This window comes from Balaenoptera borealis, assembly GCF_965194805.1.
Source record: "Balaenoptera borealis genome assembly, chromosome: 15".
Classification (NCBI taxonomy): Eukaryota; Metazoa; Chordata; class Mammalia; order Artiodactyla; family Balaenopteridae; genus Balaenoptera; species Balaenoptera borealis.
In genome coordinates this window covers 119,988-132,275 of record NC_138871.1, presented here as the reverse complement: position 1 = coordinate 132,275, position 12,288 = coordinate 119,988, and positions in this window count along the sequence as shown.

Below are 12,288 nucleotides of genomic sequence, written 5' to 3'. Positions count from 1 at the left end.
GGCATTGAGGACCCCGAGGACGGTTGCTGGGGCCATTGCAGAAGGGAACCAGCAGGTTGGGTGGGGTCAGAGGGGCAGTCAGAGGCTCGTATGACGACGGGAACATTGATTGACTGTTATGTAAGCACTTCACGTTATATAGTGGATTTACCGCTTCCCCTAACCTATGATGTCAGGTTTATCCTCATCCCCCTTTTACAGATGGGAAACGGGGCAGATAGCTGTAACTTGGCCCAAATCGCGGCAGTGAGGAACCCAGGCAGTGTGATCCGTGCCCTTGGACCAGCTGCCAGCCTGGCCGCCACCAGGGAGAGGCCAGGGTTCTCAGAAATGGGGCTCTTCACCGTGGGTGGTCCCTGCCCCGGCCCCGTCCGTCCTGTGTTCGGCTAATACTGACTGTGTACCTGCCGTGTGCTGGCCCAGGGCTCACAGTGGTGGGACGGGGGTGCTGGTTCTAGAACTTTGTCAGAGATTCTGAGCCCTGAATCCCCCTCCCTCCGTGGAAGATGAGGGCCCACTGGTCTGGCTCCTCTCTCCCTGGATCTTTCTCAAACCTCTGGCTGCCTTGCCCAGGGCTGGCCACCCTCCCGTCGGCTCCCACTGTGTCTCATCCATTTGTGCTCCTGCCACTGACCTGAGAACTCAGAGCAGCCCTTGGTCAGGGAAGCAAGAGGCATCGGCCGGCCCCCTCCCCCGGGCAGTCTGAGGACTGAGGAGGGTCCCTGGAACCCACTGAAGACCTCACAGTGGGCGTCAGCTTGGGACAGAGGCATGTCTGGGAGGACTTGGTGCCCAGCAGGAGGCTGCCCATCCCCCGTAGACTTTCCACCTTTTCGGAAACGCGAGACCTCCTCCTGGCAGCGGTGGTCTTCCCAGTTTCATCCCTGCCTTTGCAGAAACTGGTCTTCCTTCACCCTCCCTCCCCCAGCCCCACCCAGGCAGCGAATGAAGGCACAGCATTAAAACGTGACTCTTACAGGATCGTAATGAAGGAAACACAAATCACAGCCGTGGGACTGTTTTTCACGCGTCAGACTGACGAGCATGCCAGAGGTGAGGGCCCGCAGTGCTGGTAGTGATTTGAGAGGCAGGTTCTCTCACACCCGGGAGAGGGTGACTTGGAACACATTGTTGGAGGGCATTGTGGTAACATCTGTGAAAAGTAGAAGTACACACATCCTTTGACCCAGGTCTCTTGGAGGAAGTCACCATACGGCATAAGCCAAAATATCTGCCTAAGGGTATTTACTGCAGCACTAGGTGTAACAGTAAAAAAGCCAGAAACGATAAACCTCAATGTCTGTCAATGTGGAAATGACTAAATAGTCTGTAGTTTCTCTGCAAAATCAAATTCCACTTACTATTAAAAGGAATGAGCTAGAAAGCTCCCCAAGACACCTTTCTTCTTCTCTGCATCTGCCGTTGAGGAATTCATCCCACAGTCACCATAATTACAACGTTCTGGCCACAGTGCTGGGGAAGAAGCAGTTAATCCCAAGAGCCTCAAAAGTAGACACCAGGAAAGTCAAGGAAGGTTTAGAGACATGTGAAAACTGTGTGGAAACTGCGAGAAGTGAGGCGGTGGTTGGAGGTGGGTGAGGGGACCGCAAGATCCATTTTAAATGGGAGAAACTTGAATATGGAAAAGCCAAAGGGAAGAATTCAGCTGCAGTGTGCTATTAAGTTAAAAACAATAGCCACAAATGTGTGTATACACACATATCTGTAGAGTGTAATAGGGCATGTATAGTTTGATCCCATTTGTGTAAAAGTTTAGAGGCTAGTCATGATGGTATATACATAAACATTTTCTGGAAGGACACATAAGTAATTATTAATATTGGTGACCATTGTTAATTATTAATAGTGGTAACTATTATTATCTTTGGGGAGAGCTGGTGGGGTGGAAGAGAGGTGTGATTTTTCTTTTTATTTTATACTTCTGCACTCTCTCCTTCTTCCCCCAATCAAAATTCTAATTTTCAGGATGATTGATGTCATCTTAGTAGGAAGAGGAAAGCAATTCTAGTGAAAGGAATCCAAGGAACCTAAGCTAAGAAGTAAAGTGTAAATAACCCCCAGTCACCCCAGTAAACTGTGCTGAATCCCAAAGCGGGGGGAATTTTGGGAATGTGGCCCATCGCTCCCCTTCCTGGGTGCTTGTGTCACTGTGAATTGTGCCCAGATGAGCATCCAAATAATCTGGGATCAGCTGCAGGGTGGGGTTACCTGGGGACCTTCAAAACCACTAATGAGCTCTTACCACACCTGATCAGGTAAACCCATGGGGTGGGGCCCAGGTGGCACTCTTTTGAACACTTGACTCCCAACCCAGCTGCTTGTGAGAATCACTTAGGGGGTGAGAAATATTAACATCTGTATCAGTCTGCTCAGGAGGCTGTAACAAAATGCGACAGGTTGGGTGGCTTAAAAACAGAAATTTATTTTCTCATAATTCTGGAGGCTGGAAGTCCAAGATCAAGGTGTGGGCAGGGTTGGTTCCTTCTGTGGCCCCTCTCCTCAGTTTGTAGACGGCCGTCCTCTCCCTGCGTCTTCAAATGGTCCTCCCTCTGTGTGTCTGTGTCCTAATCGCCTCCTCGTATAAGGACCCCAGTTTTACTGGATTACATTCTGCCCTAAAAACCTCATTTAACTTGGTCACCTCTTTAAAGGCTCCGTCTCCAAATACAGTCACATCCTGAGGTCCTGGGGGTCAGCTTTGACATACGAATTTTCAGGGGACACAATTCAACCCATAACACTGTCCAAACTGCATTTTAGGCCAGTTAAGTCAGAATCTCTGGAGGTGGACATGAGTGTGTTTTCAGCCACAGATGAGTCTGATGTGCAGCTGAGGCTGAGGTACGCCGACCCACAGGGGGACAGGGGGACAGGGGGACAGGCGCAGGAGGTGGGCTCAAGGGACCAGCAGGCAACCGCACTTTGTAACCGGCAGGTGTGTCCCCAGCGAGAGCCTGGATGGTGCTGCTTAGTGTGGCCGTCGGAATCGAGAGCTGTAGCCGTCCCCCCACCAACTGTGTCTTTAAATCCATTTTTTCATCTCCTCCCAGTTTGGAATTCAGTCTTGGAGGAGCTCAGTGAAGCGTGCTCTTAATCAGAATTACCAGATCGAATTCCCTGAGGCCAGAGTGATCAAAATGTAAGTGAGTTTCAGATAAGCTAATGACATCATCACTGAAAAGAGCCAGGGCACGTGACAAGTCCAAAGAGTTGACTTCCAGAAGGGAGGTGTGGAGGCCATACCCCAGGCAGCGTGCCCCTGCCCCGTCCCATTGCTCCCATTGCTGCCGAGCCCCATGGACCTGTCTGTGTGAGGATGTAGTGCCAGGAATCGAGGAAGAGGCTAATGAGGTGAGACGGACCCTCCCAGCGCAGAGGTGGTGATGCCATCACGTCAGAGAACTAACCCAGCCCCAGAACGGCTCCACCTTTGAACTTGTTGTTAGAGGACATAAGACATTTCTTAGTGTTTAAACTGTTGACCTGGGATTTTCTGTTTCTTGCAGTCCAGAGCGTCCTAACCTGACACAGCTAGTTACTGCCAGGCAGTGGTTCTCAGTTACAGTGGCTGAAAATTATACCCACTTGGTAGCTGTGAAGAAAGCAGAACAAAACAAAATCCCACTGATTTCTGAGTTCCACATCCAGAGATCCTGATTTAATTGGTCTGGAGGGAAGTAAAGGCACTGGGAATTTGAAAGGTGGGATGGGGCTGAGAGCCACTACGCTAACGTCAGGAAATTTACATGAATGGGGATCCAGAAGCTGCCTCGGAACCTTTCAAGCCAAAAGCTGAGCAAAGATGGGGTGAAACAGAAGGTGGGCCTGTGCCTCTTGTCCTGGGCTGCTGTCAGGGCCGAGCAGGAACAGCTTATGCCCATGCGGTGGGCAGTCCACAGGGAGCTGCCACAGAGCTACCCAGGGCAGGTGTGGACCCAGGATCTGGATAAAAATGATCTCATTTCCTTATCAGTCGGAAGAGCCGGTGTGTGTGCTCCGTGTGTGCAGTGTGCATGTGTGTGATAACACATGTGCGTATGTGTGCGTGTGTGATACACATGTGCAGTGTGTGCATGTATGCGTGTGTGCATGTGCTGGTGATGGGGAGATGGGGTTTGCACTTTATTTGGAACTGGGGAAGCACAGGCTTTCAGGAAGAAAAACCAGGGGGACTGAAGGCCCGACCGTGGTGTGAGCCTGCACCAAGCCTGACCCTAGGTGGCTGGTGTGGGTTGTGTGTGCGTGGAGGGGCACTGAGGTCTCCCCCCTCGGGAGTGAGGTGGGCTCCGCTCCTAACTCTGAGACCATGGGATGGCTGTGTGCCTCCTGCAGACACAGCAGGGATGGGGACACACAATGGGACCTTGGGGACAGGAAAAACCAACATCCCAGAAACAGCTCTGGGCGGGGGACCCCGTCCCTGTGTGGTGGGAGTGGAATTTTCACTGTCAGTCTGGACGGTGGCCATTGCGGTCAGTGGGATGTCGACCTGTAGGTCAGCGGCGGGTCGTCATCAGGAGGACCCGGCCGTCTCATTTCCTTGGCGGACTGCCTCTAAGGATTGTGACCAGGACAGATCACCCTTCCTTTATTTTCCTAGTTAAATAAGAAGCAAACAGTGCTTTCTCTTTAACTATCCCTTTAAGGGTTGCCCACGGGATGGCCTGGGTGAGGATGGCCAAGCCTGACTTTTGGATGGTGATGATCAGGAAGGGGAGATTAAGTCATTCGATTGTTGGAAAAGTCCTGAGTGGGAGTCTGGTAAAACGTGGAATAACGTCGTCCCCGCCCTCAGAGAGCTTATAACTCGTTAGGGAAAGCGGACTGAGATGGAGAAGGGTACCAGGAGTGGTTAGAGGTCCAGCGGTGTGACCCTCAGAACAAAACCCCTGAGCTGGGGCGCCTGGAGGGGGAAGCACCTTCCTGAGGAGGCCAGACTGGGGGGGTGACAGGTGCAGGGACTGGGCCAGGGGAGGACAGCAGGCGGACAGCCTGCAGGGCCACGGGCGGTGCGGTGGGCGTGGGGTGGCCGGGACGCAGAGGACTTGGGGGCCCAGAACCGGGGCCCCAGGGAAGGTCAAACACCAGCTCACACGCCTGGGGCCAGGCAGCTCCTCCCTCCGCTGTGTCAGGACTGGGAGTGGCCCAGCCTGACCTGCAGGTCAACATCGCTTCCAGAACATTGACCTGGTCACCTCTGTGTCCTGTTAGGCTGTTGGCCTCGAGCCCTGAGTCAGTGACCGTCCTCCCAGAGTGCTGGCAGATTGAGCAATAAACGCATGGCTTCCTGGGCAGGACTCAGCTGGCTGGCTCCTGTCCACGTCCTGACCCCGGGGGACCCTGCTGGGGGCCACAGTGGCCCTTTCCCTCTGAGTAGAGACCACTTCGTGTTCTTCTCTGTGTCTCTTCGGGGTAAGTGCCAGGCCCACAGGGGGTTAAATTCAGTAACCTTTCACTTCCCCCAACTTTATTAGAGACAAAACTATACATATTTTTAAGACTTCATTTTTTTGAATAGGTAAATATATACATGAACAAAATTGTAAAGTTACAGTTTTGGGGAGAAAGAGAAAAGCAAGCTTCCCTTTCTCCTCGGCTTTTCCTTCCATCTGGTTCCCTCAGGCAGCCACTACTAGGCTCCTTGGGAACCCTGCGAGAAACATTCTGTGCTTACGGGCTTCTGTGGGCTTCTGTGAACACGTATTTTCGCGCTCAGCACGTCGCTTTCGTCACTTACCAGACACCCTGCGGCTTTCCTGTACGAGTGCACCTAATCCTGCTGCTTTCTTTTTAACAGCCGTGCGCTGGTCCACGTGCAGAGGCGCGTGATTTATTCAACCAGGTGACCACTGGTGAGCTTGTAAGGGCAGACGACGTTACACTGAGTAGCTGTTAAGACACAGTTTTGTACTTGCACCAGTGAAGGCTAATCGCTGAAGAGAAGTCCTGGGTCTCAGGATGTGTCTCTTTCACATTCGGGCAGTTAGCGCTGCATGGCCTCTGTAGAGGCCACACCAAGTTACGTGTAGTTTGCAGAAGCCGGGCAGGGCTTTTGGTCTTACCAGGCCCTCATAGCGCTCTGCTCGGGCTGTGAGGGTGGGACCCCTGAAAGCCCCTGTGGCTCGACAGGCTGGCCAGCTGGCGGGACGCCCCTCCCCGACCCCCGAGACCAGCAGTCGCAGGTCGGCCGGGTCCCAGGGGCCTGTCAGGCTGGGCGCCTGGACGCTGGGTTCTGGTCTGTTTGTGGGAAGGGTCACCTCAGGGTCACAGAACAGGGGGAAATGGTTCCCAGGGCCGGGAAGGGGCGGTGAAGGAGGGAGGAGGATGGGAGAGGGGTGACGGATGCTGGCCAGCGGGGGAGGGGGGGAACTCGGGAGAGCAGATCAAGTCTGGGCGGGGGGAGCGTAAACCATGGGGGCAATTGGGCGTTTTAAAATTCCTGAAGAAATATCAACAGAAGAGTAATTTTTTAGAGGGATTCGTGGTTAATTTTGTGAATTTTGGAATTTCCTTGTCTCCCAGCCTCTGGCCTTCACATCTCAATACTTTTGTTTAGATGGTTTCACCAGTTTTGCTCAGTCCTGTGGTAACTGGGTGTCTGTCTCAGGGCTTTTGCAGTGTTAGGGGCAGCCTACGAGGAGGGTTCCAGGGGCCCCTTGCTCTTGCTTTGCTAGAGCAAGTCAAGGCCCTGAACCAGTGACCTCCGGACGGTTGTGAGGAGGCTGAATGGCTTTTTAGGAGAAGTCGCAGCATCAAGCTCAAATCTTATTAAGCAAACCGGTTTCAGTGCTTAAATGTAAACACACCCATCTGTGATGCAGATAAGGCCTGCTTCGTTTAACCGTAAACCTGCCGGTTTGAACAGGAAAGAGCTTGTACTGGGCTACGCCTGTGTAAGGAAAATTGCTCACAGGCTCCTCTGTGCTTTGCAGTCGATGGCTACCCTTTAGAAGCAGCCTCCCCCGTGCCCAGGACGTGCAGCCCGTGTGCCTGGCCCCCTTTAGGCTCAGCACATGCGCTTAAGTTACCTGCTCGGCTGTTTGTTTACATTGGTTTGGACTCCAGAATGCTTAGTTTACAGGGGTCACAATCCAGAATTATCATTATTTACTTTGCTGCTTTCATTGCCCCGGCACGGGTTCCTTCAGGTTCACTACCCCTCCTCAACTTTCCTTTCAGCAGCACAAGCTAGTTAGGGTCATCTGGTCGTTTCCTTGACCCGTCCCTGGAATCAGCCCCGTCTCCAAAAAGCCCTGGTACCGTTTTGTGGAGAATGGTGTCTCTGTCTAAGTGTCTCTAACATTTCTTTTCAAATCCATTTAGGACAAAACTACGGGTTAGCACGTAAATGTAAGCTGTTCATCTTTCCCTTGCAGTGCTAGCCCTGGGGTCAGTAGGCCCGGAAGAGGGCAAGGGTCAGCAGGAAGTCACTCGTGGAGAGATTTTTAAGTAGCTGTAGCATATTTTCAAACCTGCTTCTCATTAGCAGTGACAAAATCCAGCCACACCCTGGACTTGGCGGCATTGCCTCTTCCCTCTCCTGCACTCGGGTCCGGTAAACTCTAAAATTCCTTCCTTCTGAAAGCCCTCTCTTTCCCCCCTCCCCCATCTCTGCTCCATTTCTAAAAGTATGTTCTTGTACTTGCAGGGAAATTTGATCCATATGGGCTGGATCATCTACACTTAACTCATAAAAACTGCTCTTTTGTAAGAGTTATCCCACCGCCAAGTGTCTGTGAACAATAAAATGTTTTCCCAAGAAAAAGTGACAGCTGAACTCCCAAAATTCACCCTCTCTCCCTGACCTAAAATTTCGTTCAATTTAACCAGCAGTTATAAAGTGTCCTAATCTGTATCGGGTACGTATTGGGGTATAAACATAAAGGCCATCTGGTTCCTGGTCTCCAGGAGTTATTAGGCTAATGAGGGAGAGAAACGTGCCGATGACAAGACTCTTGCGGAGCTGAGGAGGGTCCTGGCACAGGTGACAGAACCTCAGCGGCACTCGAGGCTGGCGATGAGCTAAGGGTGAAGCAGCGAGCAGGTGACTGAGCGCCTCCGAAGCCCGGCCGCCTGGCGTCCGCCTGCGGCTGCGCAGCAGCAGGGCACCCATCGGGGACCGCGCCCTGAGCGCCATGCGGGAGCTGTGCCACCCCGCCTGGCTTTCCTCCCTTCACCCACCTTCCTCCTTCCTGCACACGCAGCGACCAGCGGGTTCACAACAGTGCCTCTGCGACTGTCCCTCCCCAGCTCAGCCTTGGCTTCGCTCTTTGCCTGACTGTCGCACCAGAGCGGGGCCCCTCCCCAGGGCGGACGGCATCTGGTTCTGCAAGTTTTACAATGTTCTGAGCCACCAGCAGTGTCCTGCTGCAAGGCAGGTTCTTCACGAACAGTGGAGCAGAGGCCTGGGGTCTAAGCGTTACAGCAGCTCTGCCAGAAGCCCAGCAGATGTGTTTAAAGAAAAACAGACCTACTGTCCAGCAGCAGAACCAGCCACGGTCAGCTCTTGATGACTGGGAGAGAAATTTCCCTGAAATAACACCTGACAGTGGTGGTTTCAGCCTAAACGCGGGAACCTGGGGGAGAGCCACCCAGGGGCGTGGTCCTGTGATCAGTCACTGCTGAGGGCATAAATTAGCTGAGCGGCTCCTGCAGGACGGCGCCAGGCGGGGCCGGTTTCCAGGCTCTGCTCTGAGCTGGACCAAAGCAGGAAGGCTCAGTTGACCTAGCACTTGGCAGGGCTACTGAGCCTTAGGCTGGGACCAGTTCAGGTCTGGAGCGATCCTGGTGGAGCACTTTCCAAGTGCTGCCAGCCCCGGAAGTGGGACTCGTGGCTTCCTCAGTGATCTCGGGTCCCAGCCTGTGGCTCCTCCTGCACTTCCCCTGCCCCTTGGTCAGGGGGCGGGTGGAGATGGGGGCCAGAGCAGCCCCAAGGAAAATCTGTACCGTGAAACTGAGCCGTGGTGGGTGTCCTGGGGAACACAGCCTTATTTCTGAAACTGAGTCCCCCGAAAACCGAGTTCTCCTACTGCCTTTATGATTAATCTCTCTGTCCATAACTTTATTCCCTTTCTTGTCCCCTCTGACCTCAATCCTGTGCTCACTGAACACTAATCAACCAAGGTCAGGTGACTAAGGTTGCTGGCATTGATAAGATCGTACCTAACAATCGTACTAAGGAAAACTGCTGGGACTTCGCTGGCGGTCCAGTGGCTAAGGCTCTGCACTCCCAGTGCAGGGGGCCCGGGTTCCACCCCTGATCAGGGAACTAGATCCCATATGCCACAACTACGAGTTTGCATGCCGCAACTAAAGACCCCACGTGCTGCGATGAAGATCCCGCACATGGCGATGAAGATCCCACACATGGCAACGAAGATCCCGAGTGCCGCAGCTAAGACCCGGCGCAGCCAAATAAATAAATTAAAAAACCCTGCTGCTGTCGATATATCATCATTAACATACACACTCAGGTTGTTTCTCCAGGGCAAGATGAGCTAACAGACCCCTGAGCCATGAGCCACCGGAGACATCTTGACCCCTGAAACCATGGTTAAGTAATGTCACAGAAATGTCACAAGATGATGAGCAATCCCAGCCTCTTTGTTGTTCCCATTTAAAGCACCCCCAACTCAAAGACCAGGCTGGGGTGGAACTGAGGCTTGTCTCCCGCTCCTTTGGTTGGTGTCCTGTTAATAAATCCTTGCTACAAAATCCTGTCATCACAGTTTGGCTTTCTGCACTGCAGGCACAGGAGCCCTTGCTTACTTACAAATCCACCCCCAACCTCAAGCATCCTGGAGAGTTTGTGATCAGTTTTCAATTCTGCCTCTCAAGCCCAAATCCACCTCCTGCAGGCTTACTGCCCGGGGAAAGTGGCCTTTCTCTTCTGGATCAGGTGCTGGTCAAGTGTGGCCACAGAAAAAAGCCAGCAGCATGGCAGGTGTTGTACAACCCCACCTCTGTTTGCATCCTGAACAGGCATATCCACAGGGACGGAGAGAGAGCCTGGGTGCCTGAGGCTGGGGGTTCCAGTGAAGGGCTGTGCAGTGTCTTCCTGGGGGTCGGTGCAGAAGTCTGGGCATAGACCAAAGCCCACTGAACCGCACACTTCAGAAGGGTGAACTTTATGGCATGTGAATTACATCTCAATAAAAAACAAATGTGACAGCAGAACCGAGAGGCACACAATAGAAGCCGAGCACCTCATGCTGCTCTCCTTGTGGGAAAGTCCCTGAGTTTTGCTCTTGCTTTTGGCTTAGCTGGAGGCTACTGGCCACGTGGGAGAAAAGCCTACAACTCAGGAGGGACGGGGTCCCTCTCCCTGCGCTGGCTCTCTGCCCTTTCTTCTTCCCTAAGTCAGAACCTGGGTTGCTCAGAAGCTGTGAAGTGGCTGCCTGAGTTTATTCGCCTCCAAAACTGCAGCACAGGGGTTCCGTCTGTCCTTCAAGGCCCTTTAACTTCCGTCATTCATCCAGGTTTGGGCCAACTGTGTGCGACTCACTGCTCTGGGCACTTGGGATACGTCAGATCTTCCCACGGTAGTCAAGAAGACAGAAACACGGTAAACATTTAAGAAAGTAAATCATGGGGCATATAAGAAGGTGTGAAGTGCTAGAAAAGAGAAAAGCAGAGCAGGGTAGGGGGTTGGGAGCACAGGGTAAGGGTGCAAGTTTAAACCACTGGGTGGGCAGAGCAGACCCACTGAGAAGGTGTCATCCGAGCAAAGAGCACGAAGAGACCCGAGAGAGCCCTGCAGGGAGCTGGGCAGGAGCTGTCCTGCCGAGGCTCGGCCCCAAGGCAGGAGGAGCTTGCCAGGCAGCTGAGGTGCAGCCAGTAGGCAAGGAGGCCAGGAAGCCGGCAGAGGGCACAGCTCAGGGAGGCACCACAGCTATTAACTGTGTCTTCCTTATGCTGTGTTTTTGATGCTTTGACATCTTGGGGCCTTGCTGACCCTGGAGGGACTGCTCCTCCCAGGTCAGCTCATCCCCAGAGACAATAAGCATGCAAACCACCCAATTCAGAGCCCACTCCCAGCCCCTCCTCCATACACTCTCACCGTCCAGGCCACTGCTCCCCTGGCCTGCTCACCCCGAGGCCAGGAACCAGGAAACTCGGGGCAGCTTATTCAGTCATTCAAACCTCCCAGTCCCTACACCATTACCAGCCTTGCCTGCACCTTCCTGTGGAAACCACAGTAAAGGCTCTTGGCCACATTTTCCCATGGAGGCAGCCTCCGGACTGGCCTTGGGGCTTCCCCACATGGCCCTATGTGGCGTGCCTCCTGACTCTAGGGAGCTGTCAATATAAAATCTTCCTTCATGGGGCTTCCCTGGTGGCGCAGTGGTTAGGAGTCCGCCAGCCAACGCAGGGGACACGGGTTCGAGCCCTGGTCCAGGAAGATCCCACATGCCGCGGAGCAACTAAGCCCATGCGCCACAACTACTGAGCCCACGAGCGACAACTACTGAGCCCACACACCTAGAGCCCGTGCACCGCAACAAAGAGTAGCCCCTGCTCGCCGCAACTAGAGAAAGCCTGCGTGCAGCAAAGAAGACCCAACGCAGCCAAAAATAAAATTAATAAAATTAATTAAAAAAAATCTTCCTTCATGACAGTAATTCCCATGTCTGTGTGTCTTACCATGCCTGATGAAAACAAACCCCGGGTCCCCTTAGAAGACAGGGTCTTTGGCTGCTGCCCTGAAAGAGATGCGACCCCTGGGTGGTTCAGAGCAGAGGAGGCTGTGGTGGACATGCTGGTTGCTGGGCTGAGAAGAAGCTCAGGTCTGTGTCGTCCTGGTGATGACAGTGGTGCTGGGCCAGGGTAGGGGCTGCGGAGGTGGTGAGAGACACAGACCAGATGCGTCGTGAACGCAGAGCCTGCCCAATTAATGTGAGGTGTGGAAGAAAGAGGAGTCCAGGTGACTCCAAGTTTTGCCCTGAGCAGGAGGGATGGCACTGGCCTGAACTGAGACGGAGCAGGTTTGGGGAGGAATTTAGCTCTGGGAATGCTGCCTTGGAGAGGAATATCAGCTCTCCAAGCAGAGATGTCAGGTAAGCTGCTGGATACACGAGTTTGGATCGTGGAGGAAAAACTGAGCTGGGTGTACTTGGGAGTGGCCAGCAGGTGGGTGGTATTTCAAGCCACAGGATCTGAGGAGACTGCCCAGGGAGAAAGAGGGGTGGCCCCGGGAAGCCCCGGGCCAGCCCAGGAGGACTGGGGTGCAGTGTCGGGAGGCCACCTGCATCACGGAACCAGGTGTGA